We start from the raw sequence: 25,255 nt of genomic DNA on the forward strand, positions 1-25,255 counted from the left end.
ACAGTGAACATGATCGTCTCCACACACCAGCTACAAGAGAAGAGAACAATTGGGATTTGATCTAAAGTGTCAGTGCTGAGAAAGTGAAATGTTCTAATTACTGAGTGAAAGTAAACCTTTCAGTGTGAATCACAATTTACTGGGACAATTGGAAAAGGCACCAAAATGTTTCAATCTCTGAAGATAAACTTCAGCCTTGAAGTTATGTTTCGGAGCTCACAAGCTGTGGGAAGCTTTGTGAATGTTTCCTATTCCCTTTTGTAAACAAGCAAAGAAGTTAACCTTTTTCCCGACAGCACGGCATCAATTTGAAATAAAGACTTTGACTTTTAAAGATTTGGCTTCACCTCATTTGTTGGGGTCATATTTCCGGTCGTGAGAATCATCGCAGGCAGGATGGAAATTTGCCAGAACATTTTTATTTATAATCCTAATCTTTATTGTCACAAGTAGTCTTACATTAACACTGCAGTGAAGTTACTGTGACAAGCCCCTCGTCAGCACATTCCGGAGCCTGTTCAGAGGGAGAATTCAGAGTTGTCATGTGAGAGTACCTTTAAGACCTGGGTGATTATCAAATAGCTGAATTGCATGTACCTTTAAGAAATGCGTGTTTATCAGATATCTGCAGTGAAGACAGACAGCCCAGCTCCACCCACACTCTGATATCACTGCAGCTATTTGATAAACACTCATTTCTTAAAGGTACAGCTGGTCTTCCAACCAATCGGAGTGAATGAGGGTCGGGGCTGATCCTGGATCTCCCTCATTGGCTGAGACTGTATCATTTTGAGTTCTTACCATTGGCTAAGTGGGCGCGGGTTCCAAAACCTCTTCCTACCTGAGCGATGTTGACCAATAGGAGGATTTGGAAGACCAGGTGGACTCTGGTCCTCCAGCCAATCAGACTGCGGGCTTTGTGTAAATGAAGATTGAACTTCACACAGACTAAAACTTCTTCCTGTGTCAAACCTCTGAGTAAAATACTTTCCACTTTTCACTTCAATGGACTTTAAATTAGAGTCCATTCACCTTTCTACAGAACTGTTACAACAAGGAACAAACGTTACCTCTGTTTCTCTCCCAATATATGTACTCAAACAGTTCCAGAGTATGTTGACTAGGAGATTTTCACAGTAACATCATTGCAGTGTTAATGTAATCCTACTTGTGACAATAATAAAAATTATTATTCTGTGTTTGGGTATTTTAAGGAGCAGGTAGAACTTCCTTGGTTCTGCCTGTTGTCCCCTCATATATTCCCATCAGTTTTTGGTTAATGTGTCTGGAGTCTGAGCTCTTCCAGTCTGTCTCCAATTCTCCTTAGGGCAGCATTGTGGTTATCACAGTAGCTTCACAGCTCCAGGGTCCCAGGTTTGATTCCGGCTGGGTCACTGTCTGTGTGGAGTATGCATATTCTCCCCGTGCATGCGTGGGTTTCCTCCGGGTGCTCCAGTTTCCTCCCACAGTCCAAAGATGTGCAGGTTAGGTGGATTGGCCATACTAAATTGCCTTCAGTGTCCAAAATTGCCCTTAGTGTTGGGTGGGGTTGCTGGGTTATGGGAATAGGGTGGAGGTGTGGGCTTGGGTAGGGTGCTCTTTTCAAGAGCTGGTGCAGACTCGATGGGCCGAATGGTCTCCTTCTGCACTGTAAATTCTATGAAATTCTGTCTGGAGTATATGGGTCTAGGTATCTTGGTGTTGTGATTCATGTTGTTTAGTTGTCTGTCTGACTCCAGCAGGTATTGTTGTCTCTCGATAATGACTGTGCTGCAAACCTTGTCTTCTGGTCTTATGGACATATCCGTGTTGGATCCAAGCTCCCGGATTGTCTGTCTTCCTCTCTGGGTGAGATTCTGTTTGTCTCTTGTATTTCACTGTGACAGGGCAGAGACCTGATTGAAGGGATTCAAACATGGGAGTTCTGGGAAAGATGGGCAAGGATTTGGGAGGTGACAACATGTTCAAAGAGTTTGGAGAGGAGAGGGAGGTTGAAGATGGGGCAGTAATTTGAAGGTTGGCAGGGTCAAGGGTTTGTTTTATTGAGGAGGGGGTGATGATGGCAGATTTGAAGGACAGAGGGACAGTACCTGAAGAGAGAGAAATGTTGACAATATCAGTGGACACAGGGTAGTTGGCTGATCAGTAGCTCAGTGGGAATAGGGTCGACGGAGCAGGAGCTGGGTCTCATGGACAAGATGAGCTCTGAGAGGGCATGAGGGGAGATGGGACAGAAACTAGAGAAAGATGTGGGTTCAGGGCTCGGGAAAGGATGAAATTTAGAGACAGTTTGGTCCGGTGGGCTCGTGGAAGGGAGGGAAGCAGTAGAGGCAGCTGATCGGATTGACTCAATCTCAGTCACAAAGAAGCTCCACAGGCTCCTCACACTTCTTGTTGGAGGTGAGGATGGAAGAGACGGGGAGAGCGAGAGTACTTCAAAAGGAACTAACTTGTGTCAGAGATATTAAAATGTTTCCGCACACGGTATATTTCGCACAAATCTAATTTATTTGACTTTTAGCCAGAATATTAGCCCCTGTAAATTGGGTGGAGTTTGTTATCAGCAGAAAGAGACCCAAATGAACATATGCATTCAGTCCTGAATGTAACAGCAAAATCCAATCACTGTGGTTACCTATGGCCACGTTGGTGTCTCCGCAGGGAGGATGAAGCGGTGAATCCCTTCCCACAATCTGAGCAGATGAACAGCCTCCTCCCAGTATGAATTAGCTGGTGTCTCAGCAGGTCGGCTGACTGAGTGAATCCCTCCCCACACTTGGAACAAGCGAATGGCCTCTCCCCAGTATGAATTCGCTGGTGCGTCTGCAGTTGGGATGATTGAGTGAATCCCTTCCCACACTCTGAGCAGGTAAATGGTTTCTCACCAGTGTGAACTCGCTGATGTTTTTGCAGGGTGGATGGCTCAGTGAATCCCTTCCCACACTTGGAGCAGGTGAATGGTATCTCCCCAGTGTGACTGCGTCGATGAGTATCCAGCTTGGATGGGGAAGTGAATCTTTTCCCACAGTCTACACATTTCCACAATTTCTCCTCAGTGTGACTGCATTTGTGGCTTTTGAGGCCTGATGATCGAGCAAGTCCTCGTCCACACACACAACACGTGGACGGTTTCTCCCCACTGTGAACGATGCTTTTTCCTTCCATGTTCCAAGTACGATGATATTCAGCATATGTACAATTGAGGACTCTGTCAGATCCTGATGTGATGCTTGGTTTGATTCTGCAGACTTTGAAGCCTCCTTCGAACACCCTGTGAAACTGATTTAAAAACAGAAAATAGGGAGTGAGAGAGAACCCACAAAAACACAAAGGCAGGTTGTGAAATTGAGCTGAATGAACCTGGTCATTTGTGGGGCCGGCACTGGGAAAAAGTGACCATGAAAACGGCTGGATTGTTATAAAAACCCAACTGGCCTCTTTGGGAGGAATGAGAGAGAGGTGAAGAGGGATTTTGTATATCTACAAGACATGATAAGAGAGTAGTTGGCAAAACATCCAATTTCAACATTGAGCTTCATAAATAGAAATACTGATACTGAAACTATGCTTCTGGTAACAGTGATTAGCACTGCTACCTCACATCCAGCCTTGGTGACTGTCTCTGTGGAGTTTGCACTTTCTCCCAGTGTCTGCGTGGGTTTCCACCCGGTGCTCAGGTTTCCTCCAACAGTCCAAAGAAGGGCACGTTAGGTGGATTGGCCGTGATAAATTGCCCTTAGTGTCCAGGGATGTGCAGGTTAGGTGGGGCTATGGGGTTACAGGGACAGGGTAGGGGTGTGGGCCGAGGCAGGGTGCCCTTTCAGAGAATCAGTGCAGACTCGATGGGCCGAATGGCCTCCTTCTGCACTGTAGGAATTCTATGGTTCTAATTCTATTCTGTGAATCTTTATAAAGCTCTGGTCACTACTCTTTAGGAAGGATGTGAAGGTTCACGGAGAAGGTGCAGAGGAGATTTACCAGAATGGTTCCAGCAAAGAAGGTTGAGGGGAGATTTGATTCAGGGACACAAGATTATGCCAGATTTCCATCGGGTGGACAAAGAAACTCTGTTTCCATTCACTGATCGGACAAGCAGCCGGGACACAGATTTAAAGTTTTGGGTAAAACCTGGATTGAACTATATCAGATCCTGAGGGGTCTTGACAGGATGGATGTGGAGAGGATGTTTCCTCTTGTTGGAGAATCGACAAATAGGGCATCACTGTTGCAAAATAAGGAGTCACCCATTTCAGATGGAGATGAGGATTTTTCATTCTCTTGAAGGTTGCAGGACTTTGGCAATCACGTCCTTAAAAGGCAGTGGAAGCAGAGTCCTTGAATATTTTTAAGGCAGAGCTGGATAGATTCTTGATGAGCAAGGGGGTGAAAGGTTATCATGGGTAGGCAGGAATGCTGAGCAGGTTCGAGGGGCCTAGTGGCCTGTTCCCAGTTTGTATGTAAAAGATACAGGAGATATGAGGTAATAGGAGATATATGTTTTTACACAGCGAGCGGCAATGACGTGATACTTGCTGCCCATGAGGGAGTTTGAAAATAATACATGAATCATTTGATTTCAAAAGGAAATTGGATCTGAGGGAAATAAACCTGCGAGGATACAGGGATAGAGCAGGAGAATGGCACTGACTGGATTGCTGCAGTGAGCCAGTATCGATTCAATGGGCCGAATGCCATTCTCTGTATCATCATATCTCTGACTCTCTTGTATAATCTAGTTTTGTAATTTAACCCCGGGGGGTTCAGATCTCACTCAGGTAAATCTGTGCTACACTCCCTCGGAGGCCATTCTATCCTTCCTCAGGTTTGTTGCCCAGAACCGAACACAGTTCTCCAGGTTTGGTCTAACCAGGGTTTGTGAATCTCGGGGCTTTTCCAGTCACACTGAGACCTGAAATCTTCCCTCACAGACAAAACAGACAAACCTTTTACCTTCCACACCCAGATGCTGCTGATGTTCAGGTTCTGATGAATCGAGTGACTCTGTCAGATTGCGATGTGACGTTTGGTTTGCGTTCCTGTCTGTTAAACCTCTTCCAGTATCCTGTAAATTTACAGAAACCTCACTGTCAGTTTAGGATAGAAATTCACAACATTCTCTCCTCGCCAACTTTGATTAAATGTATTCCTGGAGGTTTGATCACATGACCTGCCCCCATCCTCCAGCCATTAATCGGTGAACACATCCATCCTTGTGACACGCTGCCTTCCTCGGCCAAATGGGAAGCAAAAGGACTCATTACCTTACAGGACAGTGATTGGCTGTCAGCCAATCAACTTTTATCCCATTTTCAATATTTTTATATCCGCTGAAGAGAAATGTTCAAAGAAAATTACATTAAAATCTTCTTTACTGTCCTAATGATTTCCCAGCCACACAGGCATGAATCTCACCAAGACAGAAGGTTAAATTTGAATTAATTTAAAGTCTACTGAAGACCCTGAAACGATTGTTGGTTGTTGCAAAGACCCATCTGGTTCACTCATGTCCTTCAGTGAGGGAAATCTTCCATCCTTACCTGGTCTGGCCGACATCCAAAGGCCAAAGACGTGCAGGTTAGGTGGATTCAAATGAATTGAAATTAAATGAAAATGAATAAAAAATTGGCCATGACAAATTGCCCTTAGTGACCAAAAACGGTTCGAAAGGGTTATTGTGTTACGGGGATAGGGTGGAAGTGAGGGCTTAAATGGGTTGGCGCAGACTCGATGGGCCGAATGGCCTCCTTCTGCACTATATGTTCTATGCACATGTGACTCTAAATGCACAGTCATCTGGTTGACTCTTAAAATGCTCTGAGATACACTCAGTTCAAGGGCAATTAGGGCTGGGCAGTGAATGCTGGCCCAGTCAGCGACACCCACATCCCGTGAATGAATAGAAAAGAAAATCTGCCATCCTTACCTGGTCTGGCCGACACGATTCCAAACCACAGCAATGTGGTTGACCCTTTAAATGCCCTCTGAGATGGTCTTGAAAGCCATTCAGTTCCAGGGAAATTAGGGATGGGCAATAAATGTTGGCCCAGCCAGTGACTCCAAACAAAATAAAATCCTGGAGACTCCAGTCAGTCAATCCGGGAGAGTTGGTATCCGGTCCAGGCTCTCAGCGCATGCGCCCTGCGGCACCTTGTACTCTGTAAAGATGGCGGCCGGTAACCCGGGCCTGTCACCGCTCAGCTCTCACTCTGTTCGGTGCTGTTTAAGACGGGACCGTTAACATTTTACTCGAGAGTTGAAGCCTCCACGGGGTATTTATGTAGCCTCCCGGCTCACTCCGCAGCTTCTATTGCTCCCCGGCCACCCACTGACTCCAATCCTGAAAGTCGCTCGATTGTTTCTATCCCGCTCCTCGCACCGTCAGCGACAACCTGAACTGCACATGCGCCGGACACAGCCGGACTCTGCGCATGTGTGGGGAGCTTCTGTAATGTGGATAGAGCACATTCTCGGCCACAATGCATGTTGGGTACTAATTCTGCCATTGAAATAGATATTGATGATAAAAATTATGCTTTGCCAACCGATTACATTTGGTACCGTTGGGCCAAGGGAACAAATGTATTAAATAAATTAATACAGCAACTAAAGAGCACAGGCCCTTCCACCAGAGTCTGTCCTGGGTGTGATTGACAACAGACCAAACACGGACAGTGAGTTGTTAACATGTTGGGGTCTGAGCAGGTTCAGGTGAACAGTGATTTTTGTCTTCTGGACAGAACAGTTAAACTGCCCCTCGTCCATAACAATGTGCTGCAATTGGATCAAATTGTCTGGGCTTTTAAAGTTGGAGTGTTAACTAGTGGGAAAACTGAGGAAATTCCTTTGCACATGTGAAGTGTGTGAGTGATCTCCCTCTGAACTGCACATTAGATTAATCAATCACTAACTCATATTTATTCTTATTCAGTGGAAACATCTTCCACTTGTCTATCATATCAAACCTGTTCATAGTCTTACAGGATCAGGTCATCCTTCATTCCATTTTCCAAAGAAAAAGTTATGCCCTATCCAATCTTTCTTACTGGATGTAACCTGCCAGTCCAGGCATAATTCAAATATCTTTTCCTGCATCTTCTCCAGTCCTTCTAGATCTATTTTACAATATGGAGACTTTAACTAATCTGAGCAGCAATCTCACCGTTGTCCCCAACTGCCTGTATGTTGCAGTATTTTAGTCATTTTACTGTCAGCTGAATGTAAGATGGGACAGAATAAGATCCAACGATCCAGTTTGTAACACCGTAGAACATCTACAAACCTGCCTCTTCCCCGTACTGCTAAACAGTTGACTTTTTCACTCTTAACCTGTCAGATATGTCATTAAGAATAATGTGTCAAGGGCAGCACGGTGGCCTAGTGGTTAGCACAACCGCCTCACGGCGCTGAGGTCCCAGGTTCGATCCCGGCTCTGGGTCACTGTCCGTGTGGAGTTTGCACATTCTCCCCGTGTCTGCGTGGGTTTCGCCCCCACAACCCAAAAATGTGCAGAGTAGGTGGATTGGCCATGCTAAATTGCCCCTTAATAGAAAAAATAATTGGGTAATCTAAATTTATAAAAAAAAAAAAAAAAAAGAATAATGTGTCAGAGAAAGACTGGATTTCAGCTTGGTGACACCAGGCCAGACTAAATTTTAGTTCATAGAATTGTTGAGCTCATTTCTCCATATCATAAGATGCCACTGATGATTCCTGAACTGTCAAACCAATTTATATTTACCCTCTGTTCATCTGAAAAGTATTGATTCTGCTGTTACTGCCACTGCTAATCACACCCAGAACTGAACCATTGTCAATCTGACAATTGGGGTTTATTTCGATTCCCTGTAACTGAGCTGGGCTAGTGTTTAATATCTTGTTGTTTGTGAAATAAATCAGCTTTGTCTCAAACACACTGTGTCAAGTCCTTGATTTCTCTTGGGGGAAAGGAAATTAATTGATGGCCATGTGGCACCAGGCCATGCCCGTCAGTCTTTTTAAGACAGAGATATATCGGTTCTTGATTAATAAGAGGCTCAGGTGTTATGGGGAGAAGGCAGGAGAAAGGGGATGAGAAACATATCAGCCATGGTCGAATGGCAGAGCAAACTCGATGGGCTGAATGGCCTAATTCTGCTTCTCTATCTCTTTTTTAATGAGAAGATCTCAAAGAAACGTATAAAATTCTAACAGGAGTGGACAGAGTAGATTCATAAAGAATGTTCCCAATGGTGGGAAGTCCAGAACTAGGGGGTCATAGCTTGGGGATAAGGGGTAAAACTTTTAAGACTGAGGTGAGGAGAAATGTTTTCACCCAGAGAGTGACGAGCCTGTGGAATTCATTACCACAGAAAGTCGTTGAGGCCAATACATTGTACAATTTGAAGAAGGAGATTGATACAGCTCTTGGGGCTAAAGGGATTAAAGGATATGTATGACTCTGTAGCACAATGGATAGTGTGTTGGACTTCTACTTAATGGCAAGTAAGGGATTCAAAGGTTGTGGGTTCAAATCTCACCAGTGTCAACTGTTAGCGTGGCACAATGGTTACCACTGTTGTCTCACAGTGCCAGGGACTCAGGTTCAATTTCGACCTTGGGTGGCTGTCGGTGTGGAGATTACACCTTCTCCCCATGTCTACGTGGGGACGCAGACATGGGGAGAAAGTGCAGAATCCGCACAGACAGTGACCCAAGCCTGGAATCGATAAGAATGGGTGATAAATGCTGGCACAGCCTGCGACGCCAATGTCCAATGAATAAAAAAAGTTTCATTAATTGTCACTCAATTAAGGATCACTACTTATTTAATCATGTTACAAACTAATTAATACACTAATTTTTAATTAATACATTTGGTTAATACAAGATACACTGGTTCTTTTCTGAGTAGTACTATAATCCATATGCTTCACCCGCTGTCTGTGTCTATGTATTTACATTGTATATTTACTGTATGTCCTATGTATTTTCATGTATGGAGCAATCTGTCTGGAAATGTAGAACAATATTTTTCACTGTACCTCGACACACGTGACAATTAATCAAATCCAATCAAAGAGACAGTTTCTTACTAGTCTTCAGATTGAACAATGAACCTTCTTAAAAATTATTCATTAAAGGGCAGCACGATAGCATGGTGGTTAGCATCAATGCTTCACAGCTCCAGGGTCCCAGGTTCGATTCCCGGCTGGGTCACTGTCTGTGTGGAGTCTGCACGTCCTCCCCGTGTGTGCGTGGGTTTCCTCCGGGTGCTCCGGTTTCCTCCCACCCAAAGATGTGCGGGTTAGGTGGATTGGCCAGGCTAAATTGCCCTTAGTGTCCTAAAAAATAATGTTAATGGGGGTTGTTGGGTTACTGGTATAGGGTGGATACGTGGGCTTGAGTAGGGTGATCATTGCTCGGCACAACATTGAGGGCCGAAGGGCCTGTTCTGTGCTGTACTGTTCTAAAACTCTAAATGGGAGGTGGGCGTCACTGGCTGGACCAGCATTTACTGCTCATTCCAATTACCCTTGAACTGCGTGTCTTGTGAGGCTATTTAAGGAGACTTACAAATCAACCCCAACATTGCTGTGGATCTGGAGTCATGTGCAGGACAGGCCACAAAAGGAGAGCAGATTTCATAAAGGACATTAGTGAACCAGACGGGTTTTTACAACGATCAACAATGTCAACATTAGACTTTGAATTTGAGACTTTTATTCAATTTCAAAAACTGTCATAGGCAGATTCGATCCCAGATCCCTAGAGCATTAACCTGGGTCTCTGGATTACTAGCCCAGTAACAATACCATTACACCTCTGCCCAGCCCACATAGTCTTGGCAGAATATGATGTCTTGTAACTTCTCAAAATTATAAAGTAATTTATTTTTTCAAACAAATTCTGATAGCTCTGCAGTTTCTGGAAACATTTTGGTTGGAAGTGTTACTTTTTAAAATAAAGAACTAGTCTTTACAAGATAACTACCTCACACACCAATTCATGTATGATAATCTATGTTCACTACTGAATAATCATGAATTTAATTATTGCTTTTTGCTGTGAAATCAATGTGGTTAATACAGAAAAGGTACAGAAGGTGAAATGGCTGCAGGAAGCTGCATGTTCGAGGTATAAAAGGGCTTCCTTGACCATGTTACTAATGACAGGGAATACACTATGAAAATAACAATTTCAAAACTAAATGTGATTACACATGTGTACTTACAGCTTCCTACATTACAACAGTGAGTATGTTTCAATTCAAAAGTACTCCATTGGCTTTAAAACACTTTAGGAGGTTCAGTGGTCGAGAGGTTTTATAGAAATGTACATGTATTCTAATTGTCCACATATATTACACTCGGTGTCCTCACCAGAATCATTGATAAAGATTGAGTCTTAATTTTGTCTAATACCCACGTCATTGACACCATTTTGAATACTCTGTGAAAATCCACACACACAATATGCACAATTATTTGTTGTAAAGCACAGCGAGTTTTTGTGATTTGGAATGCACTGTCGATAAATGGTGCTGGAATCTCATTGGAATGCAATTTCCAAAAGGGAATTTGATGCATTCTGAAAATGAAAACAAAATATCCGAACTCTGGGATTAAATGGGTCATTGTACAAAGTGCTGGCATAGGAAAAATGGGCCAAATAGACTCCTCTGTGCTCGAACAGCCTTGTGTACATGTAAAGGGAGTGGTAACAACCTGGAACCTACTGCCTATGAGGGTAGGAGATGCAGAGATGACAGAAGGATTTCAATAGGAAATTGGACAGGCATTGAGAGAAATAAACTCACAGGGATTTGGGGATAGAACGGGGCAATGGACAGACTGGCTTCCTCCATAGGGAGCCGACACTGTCCCAAAGGGCTGAATGGCCCCATTCCTCACCCTCCAGATGCTGTGATCTCAGGAGTGAAATTTAGTTGCTCCAGTCACTCCAACTAACTGGAGTCCCTCATCTCTGGTACCATTCTCGTAAATGTTCTCGACACCGTCTCTGAGAACTTCACATCTTTCCCAAAGTGTGGGGCAATTATATATAGGGTTCCAGTCTAGAGAGATAGAATTGAAAAGCACGGAGGAAATGTTCAGCTTGTTTAGAACCGGGGTTAGACTACACTGGGAACACTGTCAACATTGGGGTGCTATGTCTTTTCGTCCGACGTCATTTCGTCCAACGACACTTCGTCCACGTCTTTTCGTCCAACGTCTTTTTGTCCGCCCGTCTTTTGGTCCAACGTCATTTTGTCCGGTGATTTTTTTCGTCAAAGATTTTTTGTGACTTTTTACGTGTTTTTGCTGGATGATTTTTTTTGTCAAAGACTTTTTGTAACTTGACTTTTAGTAACTTGCTTAGTAGCACCACTCCACTTTAACTTTTGTACATGGAAATCTTCTCTAATGCACATAATATACAATAAAGGATCTTTATTACCGGCCTCTTTCCTGTAACGAGCCTCGTTAAAGGATAGTTATTATCGTTCTCTCGTTAAAGGATAGTTATTATCGTTCTCTCCCCTTTAACGAGCCTCGTTAAAGGATCCCACAGCGAAAATTGATTTCTTGAGGAATGTTGCTCACAATTTACATCAATTTTAAGTAAATTCGGGAATTCATCAGTAGTAAACTTTTAGATCTTTTTAACTGCATTTTTAGATTTTTTAACTTTTTAACTGCATTTTTAAGCTTGTATTTTACTTGAATTTCATCAATTACTTGCATTTTAGCAATTAAATTCACTTGCTGTATTGTGCCTGCTTTCTATCAATTAAATGCTTTTATACGGAGTTGATTTGCAATTGGTTAATTGGACGAAGTGACGTTGGACCAAAAGACGGGCGGACAAAAAGACGTTGGACGAAAAGACGTGGACGAAGTGTCGTTGGACGAAATGACGTCGGACGAAAAGACGCGACACGCAACATTGGTGATATCCATTTCGATAAAGGAAATAGAGGCACTGGATAAGGTGCAACAAAGGTTCATAATATACAGAACTGAGAGCATTTAACACCCAGGAAAGTCTGGGGCTGCTTTTTTCTGGAAAGGAGAAGACTGATGGGTGACCTGGAGGAAGTCTTTCAGATTATGAAGGAATTCAATAATCCAATAGGAATTTCAGCAGAAACCTCTTTACCAGCGAGTGGTGAGAATGTGCAACTCACTCCCACAGCAAGTGGTTGAGGTGAACAGCATTAATCCATTGAACGTAAAGCTAGATACATACATGAGAGAGAAAGGAATAGAGGGAGATGGTGGGGGGGAGGGGGTTATATAGAGGGGCGGGTGGAGGGTCATGTGGAGCATAAATACTGAGACAAACCATGGCTAACCTCAGCCGGTATGGGAATTTAACCTGTGCTGTTCGTGTCACTCAGCACAAACCAGCCATCCAGTCAACTGAGCTAACCGATTCCCATGTAAATCTGTAATAATTCCATAAATATTAGTGATTGCCTGTCTCCCACCATACTATGTAATGTAGTTTCCCAGTGAACATCAGACAACTTCCCCTCATACCCTGATAGTTTTCGTCTGTGAGAAGCACCAAGACAAATTAAACAAAAGATCCATGTAACCACCATAGCCCATCTTCATGGCAATGTGGCATGATTTGGGGGATTTCAAAACAGAAATGGTAATGAAATATCTTCTAACCTGAAGAGCATGGTAGCATAGTGGTTAGCACAGCTGCTTCTCAGCTCCAGGGTACCAGGTTCGATTCCCGGCTTGGGTCACTGTGTGGAGTCTGCACGATCTCCCCGAGTGTGCGTGGGTTTCCTCCGGGTGCTCCAGTTTCCTCCCACAGTCCAATGATGTGCGGGTTAGGTGGATTGGCTATGATAAATTGCCCTTAGTGTCCAAAAAAGATTAAGTGGGGTTACTGGGATAGGGTGGAGGTGCGGGCTTGGTTGGGATGCTCTTTCCAAGGGCCGGTGCAGACTCGATGGGCTGAATGGACTTCTTCAGCACTGTAAATTCCATGATCTATGAACCTCCAAACTCCCTTTCACTCTTTGATCCATGTGAAATGTGCAACCAGATATTCGCAAGAAGGCTCAGAGAGAATCAGCCCACTGGGGGAGAAGCCGTGAGACCGGCCAGTCCAGCAGAAACCCTCTGACCATCCCCATTGACCAACAGAATGAACAAAATGCAGTCCTGGATGTAATTGAGAACAGAAACAATAACAGCAGAATCCAATCCCTGGATCAGTTGTGAACTTGTTGGTGTCTCAGAAAGTGCGATGAATTACAAAATCCCTTCGCACACTGACAGCAGGTGAATGGCCTCTCCCCAGTGTGAACTCCCAGGTGTGACTGCAGACGGCATAACCGAGTGAATTGTGTAAATAGATGTAAACGGGTGTGAGATAACCAGGATTATGGAGACATGGCTGCAGGATGACCAGGGGTGGGAACTGAATATCTTCAGTATTTAGGAAGGACAGACAAAAAGGAAAAGGCAGTGGAGTGGCAGTGCTGGTTAAAGAGGAAATTAATGCAATAGTGAGGAAGGATATTAGCTCCGATAATGTGGAGTCTGTATGGGTAGAGCTGAGAAACACCAAGGGGCAAAAAACATTAGTGGGCATCGTATATAGACCCCCAAACTGCAGTGGTGATGTTGGGAATGGCACAAAACAGGAAATTAGGCCGATTGTATAAGTTTCTGTCGGTATGTGAAGAGAAAAAGATCGGTGAAGACAAATGTAGGTTCCTTTCAGTCAGAAACAGGGGAATGTATAATAGGGGACAAAGAAATGGGTGAGCAAATAAATACATACTTTGCTTCTGGCTTCACAAATTAGATGCTAGAAATGTTGGGGAAGGCAGGATTTAGTGAGAGGGAGGAACTGAAGGAGATCAATATTCGAGAAATTGTGTTGGGGAAATTGATGGGATTGAAGGCTGATAAATCCCCAGGGCCTGATAATCTGCATCCCAAAGTACTTAAGGAAGTGGCTCTAGAAATAATGGATGCATTGGTGGTCATCTTCCAGGATTCTATAGACTCTGGAACAATTCCTGCACATTGGAGGGTGGCTTATGTAACTCACTATTTAAATAGGGAGCTCGAGACAAAACAGGAAATTATAGACCAGTAAGCCTGACATCGGCAGTGGGGCAAATTTTAGAATCCATTATCAAAGATTTTATAGCAAAGCACTTCGAAACCAGTGGCAGGATCGGACAGAGCCAGCATGGATTTATGAAGGGGAAATCATGCTTGACAAATCTACTGGAATTCTTCAAGTGTGTAACTGGTAGAGTTGACGAGGGAGAGCCAGTGGATGTGGTATATTTGGACTTTCAGATGGCTTTCGACTTATTCCTGCATAAGATATTAGTGTGTAAAATGAAAGCACATGGGATTAGGGGTCGTCTCTTGAGATGGATAAAAAACTGACTGGCAGGCAGTGACTAGTGGGGTACCGCAGGGATCGGTGCCTGGGCCCAGATATTCACAAGATATATAAATGATTTTTCTTTTCAAATTTAAAGTACCCAATTCTATTTTTGCAATGAAGTGGTAATTTAGCATGGCCAGTTCCCCTCCACTGCACATCTTTGGGGTTATGGGGGTGAGACCCACGCAAAATCGAGAACTTGACTGCACACAGACAGTGACCCAGGCATGATTGAACCCTGATCCTCAGCACCATGAGGCAGCTGCACCACTTATATATTAACAACTTAGATGTGGGAACAAAATGCAATATCTCCAAATTTACAGATCACACAAGTTGCTTGGGAGGGTGAGCTGTGAGGAGGATGCAGAGATCCTTCAGTGTGATTTGGACAAGTTGAGTGAGTGGGCAAATGAATGGCAGATGCAGTATAATTTGGAGAAATGCGAGGTTATCCACATTGGTACCAAAAATGAGAAGGCAGACTATTATCTGAACGGCCATAGATTAGGAGAGGCGGGGAATTAGCAACGAGACCTGGGTGTCCTTGTACACCAGTCACTGAAGGTAAGCATGCAGCTACAGCAGGCGGTAAAGAAGGTAAATGCTATGCTAGCCTTCATTGCGAGCGGATTCGAGTACAGGAGCAGGAATATCTTGCTGTTATTACACAGGGCCATGGCGAGGCCATACCTGGAATATTGTGAGCAGTTTTGGTCTCCTTATCTGAGGAAGGATGTTCTTGCTCTAGAGGGAGTGCAGCGAGCGTTTACCAGACTGATTCCTGGGATGGTAGGACTGACGTATGAGAGATTGAATCAGTTAGGTTTGTATTCGCTAGAGTTCAGAAGAATGAGGGGGATCTCCTAGAAACCTATAATATTCGAACAGGACTTAACAAGGTAGATGCAGGAAAGATTTTCCCGATGGTGGGAGTGTACAGAACCAGAGGTCGCAATCTGAGGATACGGGGGAGACCATTTAGACAGAGATGAGGAGAAATTTCTTCAACCAGAGAGTGGTGAGCCCGTGGAATTTGTTACCACAGGAAAACTTTAAGGCCAATACATTATTTGTTTGCAAGAAGCAGTTAGATATCGCACTGAAGGCGAAGGGGGTCAAAGGATGTAGAGGGAAAAGCGGAATTAAGCTATTGAGTTGGATGATAAGCTATGATCATAATGAATGGCAGAGCAGGTGCGAAGGGCCAAATGGCCTCTTCCTGCTCTCCCTTTTCATGTTTCTATATAATCCCTTCCCACACTAAGAGCAGATGAATTGCCTCTCTCCAGTGTGAACTCGCCGGTGTTTCTGAAGGTTGGACGAATTACTGAATCCCTTCCCACACTGAGAGCAGGTGAATGGCCTCTCCCCAGTGTGAATTCGCTGATGTTTCCGCAGGGTGGATAAATCACTGAATCCTTTCCCACACTGAGAGCAGATGAATGGCCTCTCCCCAGTGTGAATTCGCTTATGTCTCTTCATGGTGGATGAACTAACAAATCCCTTCCCACACTGAGAGCAGGTGAACGGCCTCTCCCCAGTGTGAACTCGCTGATGGTTCCGAAGGTTGGACGAGTTATTGAATCCCTTCCCACACTGAGAGCACGTGAATGGCCTCTCCCCAGTGTGAATTCGCTGGTGTGTCTGCAGACTGGATAAATGTGTAAATCCATTCCCACACTGAGAGCAGATGAATGGCCTCTCCCCAGTGTGAATTCGCTGGTGTGTCTGCAGGGTGGATAAATCACTGAATCCCTTCTCACAGAGGGAGCAGGTGAATGGCCTCTCCCCAGTGTGAACTTGCTGATGTCTCCGTAGGTTGGATGAAGAACTGAATCCCGTCCCACACTGGGAGCAGGTGAATGGCTTCTCCCCAGTGTGAACTCGCTGGTGTGTATGCAGACTGGATAACTGAGTGAATTCCTTCCCACACTGAGAGCAGGTGAACGGCCTCTCCCCAGTGTGAACTCGCTGGTGTGACTGCAGGTTAAAGAAGTGAGTGAATCCTTTCCCACACTGAGAGCAGGTGAATGGCCTCTGCCCAGTGTGACTGCGGCGATGAATCTCCAGCACAGATGGGGCTCTAAATCCCTTCCCACAGTCAGCACATTTCCACGGTTTCTCCATGTTTTGGGTCTCCTCGTGTCTCTCCAGATTGGACAATCAGTTGAAGCCTTGTCTACACACAGAACATGTGCACTGTCTCTCCTCAGTGTGAATGGTGTGATGTTTTTTTCAGGCCGTGTGTCTGGTTGAAGCTATTTTCACAGTGAGTTCACTAGAACTCTCTCACTCGGATGTGTTGTGTGGGTCTCGGTGCTTTTCCAGTCACACTGATATTTCAAATCTTTTGACGCCGAAAGATCGGACAAACATTTCTCCTTCTCGTCGATGATGTTCAGAGCCCGTTGTTTTCAGATCAGAAGGAATCGAGTGAGTTTGTCACATCGAGATGTGATGTTTGAGATTTCTGTCTATAATTCCTCCTCTTCTAATATCCTTTAAAAACAATTTACGAAAGTCATCACTGTTATTACAGGATAGGAATTCAGAATAGACAATTCTACTTCCTATGGAATATAATTTCCTCTCTCCTTTTCCAAAATCTGTAAATCTCCATCCGACACAATCTCCCTCCATTCTCACTCTGCTGTATCTAATATTCACCCTCCCAATTCTCCTGAAGGGCTGATTCATGTTGATTGACAGATCCAAGCTCAGCTCACTGCTTCCTGACCAGGATGCAGAGATTAGAATAGGAGTAAGAGTTGGCCATTCGGCCCACCGAGTCTGCTCAACCATTCAATGAGATCCTTGGCCGATCTACCTCAGCACCATTTTCCCACACGATTCCCATATCCCTCGATATCTTCAATATCTAGAAACCTGTCAATATTTGTCTTGAACATACCTAATGGCTGAGGCTCCATATTCCTCTGGGGAATACCAAAGCTTCACCACATCCTCGAGTGAAGAGATCCCTCATCTCAGCTTTCACTCTATTTTCCTACATGTTCCCCATAACCCTTAACTCCATTGTCAATAAAATATCTGTCTAACTTGTGCTTCAATATATTCAATGACCCCCAGATACAACTGGTCCCTGTGGAAGAGAAATCCAACGACTAACAACCCTCTGAGGGAAGAGATGACTGGAAATCTATAATGTAGCTACAGTCTTATAGTACATGGCGAGAAATAATTATGAATTTTATTACGGAACTGTAATTAATATACCTAATCTGTACCATATAAGAACATGAGACGGATACCTGTCCATTTACTGTCCCTGAAATGTAGCCCTCTCCTGGGGTACCCACACCTTTAATTGTAAACATTAGGAAAGAGTTTTTAAAAATAAATTTGGAGTAACCAACTTTTTTTTCCAATTAACGTGCAAAATTAGCTTGTTCAAATCACCTACCCTGCACATCTTTGGGTTGTGAAGGTGAGACACACGCAGAGACGGGGAGAATGTGTAAACTCCACATGGATAGTGACTCGGGGCTAGGATCGAACCCGGATTCTCAGCGCCATTAGGCAGCAGTGCTAACCACAGCACTACCATGGCCCCAGAGACCACCCTCTCAGTAAGAAAAATAATTGCATCCACCTGTTAACGGGGTGGGAGGCAGGAGTTGGAAACACTTTGTGGAGCCACGAAATTTCATTTAATTTTGTTTCCCAATTAAATTGAAATTTAACGTGATTCGAGGTTGGGCTCAAATCATCAGAGGACTCTGGTCGTGATTCTCCGACACCCTGCCGGGCCGGAGAATTGGCAGGGGACTGCGCGAATTGCGCCACACCACTTCAACGCCATTCTCCCACATGTAAAAAATCGGGCAGGCGCGCATGGTGCTGTGCCGCACGGAGAATCGCTGCAAACAGCCATAGCGGCGATCCTCCGGCGGCGCCGTGATTCTCCAGCCCGAATGGACCGACCGGCCAACTGAAAAAATCCTAGTCCCGCCGGCGCTGTTCTAACATGCTCTGGGCCCGGCTGGACCTCGGGGTTGAACGGTCCGGGGCGGCCTGTGGGGGATGGACGTGGGGTACATCCGGGACCGGCAGCTGGAGCAGCATAGGCCACTTCAGCGCCGTTCTGGCCCCCCCAGGACCCGGGAATCGGGTCTCGAAACCTGCGCCGGAGTAAAGTACTCCTGTTTTGGCGCCGGCACTCTGACACCGGACCAGAGAATCGCGGCCCTGGTCTGTGGGGAGGAAGGAAACCCAGGGAGGTGGACAGGGAGTATTCACAAACACCCGCTGGAGGCCCCAATAACACCCTTTGATTTTATTGTCAGTCTGCAGACAGAAGCTGGAGAACTGAACCCAGGCAGAGGAGAGGGAGGGAGAAAACTGGGACTGGAGGAAAGAAATGGTGCAGATGGTGAAATGGGTTTGGATTTCAGCCCAGGGAGGAGGGAGAGTATGTGGGACGGGGATTTACAGCATTGGGGGAACAAGAGAGCAAACAATGTTCCAGAGAAAGTAGAATTGTCTGTTCAGAATTTCTATCCTGGACTGAGTGCTGACTATTGTTTTTTTTATTAAATATAGAGTACAAAATTGTATTTTGTCCCAATTAAGGGGTAGTTTTATCCATCACATCTTTTTGGATTGAAACCCATGCTGACAAGGGGAGAATGTGCAAAGTCCATATGGACAGAGACCCGGGATCAAACCCGGGTTCTCAGCTAACCACTGAGCCACCGTGCCTGCCCCTAATGACTTTTATAAACTCCTCTTACAGGATATTACAAGGGGAGGATTTACAGATGGAAACTCAAATCAAACCTCACAGCAAGATTTAACAGAGTCACTCCATTCATCAGGACCTGAATATCATTGGCCTGTGAATGTAGACGAAGAAATGTTTGTCTGCTCTGTCTGTAGGAAAAGATTTTCAACATCAGTGTGACTGGGACTGCTGCCTCACGGAGCCGAGGTCCCAGGTTCGATCTCGGCCCCGGGTCACTGTCCGTGTGGAGTTTGCACATTCTCCCCGTGTTTGCGTGGGTTTCAGCCCCACAACCCAAAGATGTGCAGGCGAGGTGGATTGGACATGCTAAATTGCCCCTTAATTGGGAAAAAAGTGGATACTCTAAATTTATTTTTTAAAAAGATCAGCGTTACTGAAAAAAGACCCGATACACACACACTTGAGTTCAACTGATCATCAACCTTAGAGAGGGACAAGGACACCAGCAGCATGCTGAAACCATGGCAATGTGGGGACTGTGGGAAGGGATTCAGATCTCCATGTGAGCTGGAAATTCATCACCATCGTCACACCCGCGACAGACCATTCGCCTGTTCTAAGTGTGGGAAGGGATTCACTCAGTTATCCGAGTGAGGATTTACCAGGATGTGGGAGCCGAGCTGGTGAGGAAGTGAGTGGCCTTTAATAAGGTTCAGGCTGCTCTATCTAAGGAAGGAGTTCCATTCGGGGTGGTTTACCCAGCAAAGCTACGAGTTGCAGATGAGTCCAAGGACTTTCATTTTGAGACTCCAGAGGAGGCGACTGCCTTCATTGAGGGGCTCATTGGTCTGGGAGTATGATTCTCGCTTCGGTTGTTTTGGTTTCGAAATTTGCGAGAGGCCCCGGGTTCAAATCCCGGACAAGCCCTTTGATAATGTTTTCTGTTGGCCAAGCAACATGTTTTAAGGGGTAGTAACTGTAGCACAGTGGGTAACACTGTTGCTTCACAGCTCCAGGATCCCAGGTGCAAATCCTGGCTTGGGTCACTGTCTGTGCGGAGTCTGCATGTTCTCCCTGTGTCTACGTGGGTTTCCTCCGGGTGCTCTGGTTTAATCTCACTAGTCACGAAAGCCATGCTATTAAGTCATTTGTACATTCTGAATTCTCCCTCTGTGTACCCAAACAGGCATCGGAATGTGGTGACCAGGGGCTTTTCGCAGTAACTTCATTGCAGTGTTAATGTTTTTTTAAAATATGAATTTAGAGTGCCCAATTCATTTTTTCCGATTGAGGGGCAATTTAGCATGGCCAATCCACCTACCCTGGACATCTTTGGGTTGTGGAGCCAAAACCAAGGCAAACACGGGGAGAATGTGCAAACTCCACACAGACAGTGACCCGAACCTGGGATCCCGGCGCCGTGAGGCAGCAGTGTAACCACGGTGGTCAGTGGGTGGTTGGCGGGTACATTGGTGATGCTGGTGAATGGCTATGCCCCTAACTAGGAAAATGTGGCATTTGTAAAAAGAATTGTTCCCCCAAACATGGATACACATCAATTAATTCTTGGAGGAGATTTCAACTGTTTTCTGGATCTGAAATGAACTGGTCCAAGCCCATTCAACCGCTACAAAAACAGGAAAAGGGAATGAAACCAGATGGACCTCCCGGCATCGACCCAGGCACCGGAAATGACAACGGCAAACCCAGCAAAAGGTAAAGAAAAGCTGTTCAATAGCAGATTGTAAAAGGATTATGGGACACAGATTTAAGATTGTGAGCAAGATCTACAGGGGAGATACGAGGAAGAAAATTTACACAGTGTGGTAATGATTTGAACTCAATGCTTACACACAAATGTCAATAATCTCCAGGTCCTGATCACCAGAAAAGTGCTGTCAGAATTTGATGTGAGGATTGATTGTGAGTTTCCTGTCCCTTTCTAAGTCCCTGTGAAAGAAGTTTACAAAGGCATCACTGTCAGTCCAGAAATAAAATTCAGGAAAGATAAGCATTTTTCCTGGTTTGAGTTTGCTGTCTGTAAATCCTCCCTGACTAATCCCCTATAAAAGGAGTTTCCAAAATCAATTAGTCAGTTCAGTATAGAAATTCACAACGACCTCTCTTCCTGCTCCCTGGTCCAGGATTACCGTTTATGCCGCCTCGCCCCCCCCGCCCCGCTGCACACTGACCCTCGTCATCAGCAGTCCCCTGATTTGAGGGTCATGCTGACTTAGGGTTGTGTGTTTCTGCCCTGGGTCTTCATGTGGCTGAACAGGGCCACAAAGCTTTGGACACATCGGGCAGGATGGACAATGAGACAGTGAAACCTGGAGAGCAGGATTGGCTTCCTTTTCTTTCCATCTCTGCCACCGCTTTGCATCATCAATAAGACATTGGGACTGAAAGACTAATCCAGTTTGATGGACAAGTTGTCTCCATTCCGAACAATGGGGAACAAGCTCCTCCCACTCATTGAAACATCGGCCCCGACAAAGATGAGAAACGCGCATGCGCCCTGATGCACATGCAATAAAGATGGCGGCCGTTAACCCGAGTCGAAGATGAGGAGCTGCAGCTCCGCTCGGTACAAACTGGGTCCCGTAAACATTTCAGATGTTTGCGATTGCAACAGCTTTAAACAACGTTTCCGCCCACCCTCGCGATCTCTCGCTGCCTCCGTATTGTTAAACGCCTCATACCGATTTCCGATCTCAAAAAGACATCCTTCTCCATCGCCATGACCCACACTGCGCATGCTTCAATCACAGCGGGCCCCGCCCCTCATTCACTCCGATTGGTTGGAGGACCATCCGGTCCCGTTCGGCCCTCCAGTACCGCCCCCCCACTTCCTATTGGTCCGGAGCTGCCGTCAATCACCCGGGCATTGTGAGGCAGATTTCAGGCTGACTCGCTGATTGTTAAATACATTTTTTTTGGTAAATGTTTTTTATTGGGTTTTTGAAGAAAGTATATTTACCGTTATGTACACAGGATAAGAAACATATATCTATATACACACACACACGTGTATAGAAGAGAAGGACACACCCCAACAGACCAAAGAAAAGAAAATAGTGAATAATTTAAGAACATAGAACATAGAACAGTACAGCACAGAACAGGCCCTTCGGCCCTCGATGTTGTGCCGAGCAATGATCACCCTACTTAACCCCACGTAACCCGTATACCCGTAACCCAACAATCCCCCCATCAACCTTACACTAGGGGCAATTTAGCATGGCCAATCCACCTAACCCGCACATCTTTGGACTGTGGGAGGAAACCGGAGCACCCGGAGGAAACCCACGCACACAAAAATACAATAAAAAATAAAATAGAATAACTGGTAGGGTATTGTGCACCAGCTCAACAGCAGCAACTCTGTACACCTGGCAAAATTATTTACAACACATAAGTAAGCGACTGATGCGGGCGGGGGGGGGGGGGGGGGGGGGGGGACGTGGAGGGAGCGGGGAGAGATTGGGGAGGTAAATATATATTCGGGTGCCGGAGAAACAATTACAGTGGGCAATACTCGAATGGGTTTGGTGTTGGTGTTGTTGCTTGCTTCTCCCGGACAGATCTCGCTGCCGTCTTGCGCTCACCTCCGCTTCTGCCGTTGCTCCTGTCTTTCGTCTTTATTCTCCTCGTTCCCTACTCCTGAAGATACCATGTTCGTTAATGTAACCCGTGCCTTCCTTCCGGCTCTCATTTCACTGCCTCCCTCCCACCTCCATGGATTGTTCAATACATAGAGATACAATTATAGAATTTATAGTGCAGAAGGAGGCCATTCGGCCCATCGAGTCTGCACCGGCTCTTGGAAAGAGCATCCTACTTAAGACCACACCTCCACCCCATCCCTGTAACATAGCAATCCCATCTAACATGAGAGCAATTTAGCATGGCCACACCTGACCTGCACATCTTTGGACTGTGGGAGGAAACCGGAGCACCCGGAGGAAACCCACGCAGACACGGTGGGAACAGGCAGACTCCGCACAGGCAGTCACACTTTTGTTGTGGTTTCTAGCTGATTTTGGTCTTTTATTTTGACTGGACCACATGCTTGGGGAAAGCAAGAGAGGAAAGAAGGTTTGATAGAAACTAAAATGATCTGTTGTGAATTTCTACCCTGTTCTTCTGGTGATCATTTTTGTAAACTTCTTTTTCAGGCATTAGAACGGGAGGATTGGCAGCTGGGCAACTCGAACCAAATATAATATCAAGATCTGACAGTCACTCAATTCATTAGCATCTAAATATCACAAACTGTCAATGTGTTTGTCTGTTCTGACTGTGGGAAGTGATTTCAAACATCAGTGTGATTGGAAACGCCCCGAGACCCACACACATCTGAGTGAGAGTGTTCCAGTGAACTGACTGTGGAAAGAGCTTTAACCAGTTACACAGCCTGAAAAATCATCTTGTTTCCTCTTGTGGGAGAGTCTAGGGCCAGAGGCATAATCTCAGAGGACGCGGTTCAAATTTAGGACAGAGATGAGAAGACATTTCTTCCATCAGAGGGTAGTGAATCTGTGGAATTCTTCAGCTGTGAAATCATTCTGCCTCTCGAGTTCACCATAAAAAGGCAAAGGTAAAGGTGTCTTAACCCGGATGGGCCGCTTGGTGGCGCAGTCGCTCTTTCACTGAGGGGCCTTGAGTTCAGACACATCCCAGACAGGACTGGTGAGAAATGTCTGTCTGGGAAACGGGAGAAAACTGTATAATCGGGGAAATGGAGCGGTGCCGATGGACCTGAGAGAAAGGAGTTCAGATTAGACTTGTTTTCTTCATTTTTCATTCAATATTTATTAAAATTTCAGAGAAAATATAGCACAAAAGTTTATTTTGATGTTTACAAAAGGGAACATAGCGATTGAGGGTCACACTGAGAACAGAACACATGCCCTCTGAGCTGCCAAATGTATGTACAACTGTAACAGACACAAGAGAGAACAGGAGCTCAACATAAAGGGAAGGCAACTGTTGTAAATAAGGTACGAGGTAAGTTACTTATTTAGACATGACATTGAGAGAAATTATTAACTACAATTACATTACAGCCAAAATTATCGCGTACATTTTAAACTGAAAAGCAGAAATACTGTCCATGATTGTCTCAGTTACAGATGCAGAATAATAAACTGAGAGAATTTTACTGTGAGAGTCACCAAGAGGAGATATTGTATTTGTGTCACACACAGATCATAATAAACAGCTGAGGGAAATCTACAGCGTCCGAAGGTCAACCCATCACTTGATCTGTAAAAGAGAGAGAAAATGATGAAGCAGATGTTTATGATCTGGGACACTGATGTTAGAGTTTTTAATCAATCAAACATTTAGAGATGTTTTAAACGGCTTCTGTCAGTTTGAAGTGTGAGTGGATTGAATCTTCTCACCTTCACCAGAGTGACAGCAGCGCTGTAGGAAATGCTCAGGAAGAACAGGGTGATGAATGTGGAAGCGGTTGTCCAGATGTTCCCGTTATCATCCTCATTTTCTTCAGTCCAGGTGTTGTCTGTGGTATCTACGAGGATCGAGCCAAATATAATTAGTTTGTTTATTAATCCAGGATATGTTTTTTAATATTCTCGTTTCATTTTCTCCCGCTGCTAATTTAACATATTTGTCATTGCATATCTACTGCTGAGTTCATGACACTCGGAAATCGATCTCTGTAACTTTTTTCTTCCAATTAAGGGGCAAGTTAGCCTGGCCAATCCACCTACCCTGCACATCTTTGGGTTGTTGGCGTGAGACCCGCGGGTCACTGGGAAAGTCCACTGGGACACAGACCCAGGAGCGGGATCAACCCCAGGTCCATGGTGGCGTGAGGCAGTAGTGCTAACCACTATGCCACCGTGCCGCCCTTGCCTGACGTTTGTGTTTGTTCTTTAGCTTTTGTGTCTGTGTGGATGCGAAATTCGTATTTCTTTACTCTTCATTTGTGTGTCCCGATGTCTTTATAAGTGTCATTGTGTGTGTTCATGTGTCAATGAGTATTGATCTGTGTATTTGTGTGTCAGCGCCTGTGTGAACTTTGTTTATCTTCTGTTAATGTGTACATATGAGTGTTTTATTGTGTGTGTTTGTGTGTTGAAGTCTATGTTTATATATTAATGCCTA

The 25,255-nt window shown here is 45.0% G+C and overlaps 2 long non-coding RNA genes across 2 annotated transcripts; both read right to left on the bottom strand.

Annotated features, from left to right (window-relative positions):
- Positions 1 to 2,489: 2,489 nt before the first annotated feature.
- On the bottom strand, positions 2,490 to 21,901 carry LOC119960225. Its single transcript, XR_005459343.1, has 4 exons — positions 21,823 to 21,901; positions 20,972 to 21,070; positions 4,951 to 5,062; positions 2,490 to 3,279 (listed from the first exon to the last, which is right to left on the bottom strand). It is a non-coding gene; the product is annotated as an uncharacterized LOC119960225 (long non-coding RNA).
- Positions 21,902 to 23,918: 2,017 nt separating this feature from the next.
- LOC119960229 lies at positions 23,919 to 24,660 on the bottom strand. The gene is made up of 2 exons (XR_005459345.1): positions 24,529 to 24,660; positions 23,919 to 24,388 (listed from the first exon to the last, which is right to left on the bottom strand). It is a non-coding gene; the product is annotated as an uncharacterized LOC119960229 (long non-coding RNA).
- Positions 24,661 to 25,255: the final 595 nt, after the last annotated feature.

Source organism: Scyliorhinus canicula, unplaced genomic scaffold, assembly GCF_902713615.1.
Source record: "Scyliorhinus canicula unplaced genomic scaffold, sScyCan1.1, whole genome shotgun sequence".
Lineage (NCBI taxonomy): Eukaryota > Metazoa > Chordata > Chondrichthyes > Carcharhiniformes > Scyliorhinidae > Scyliorhinus > Scyliorhinus canicula.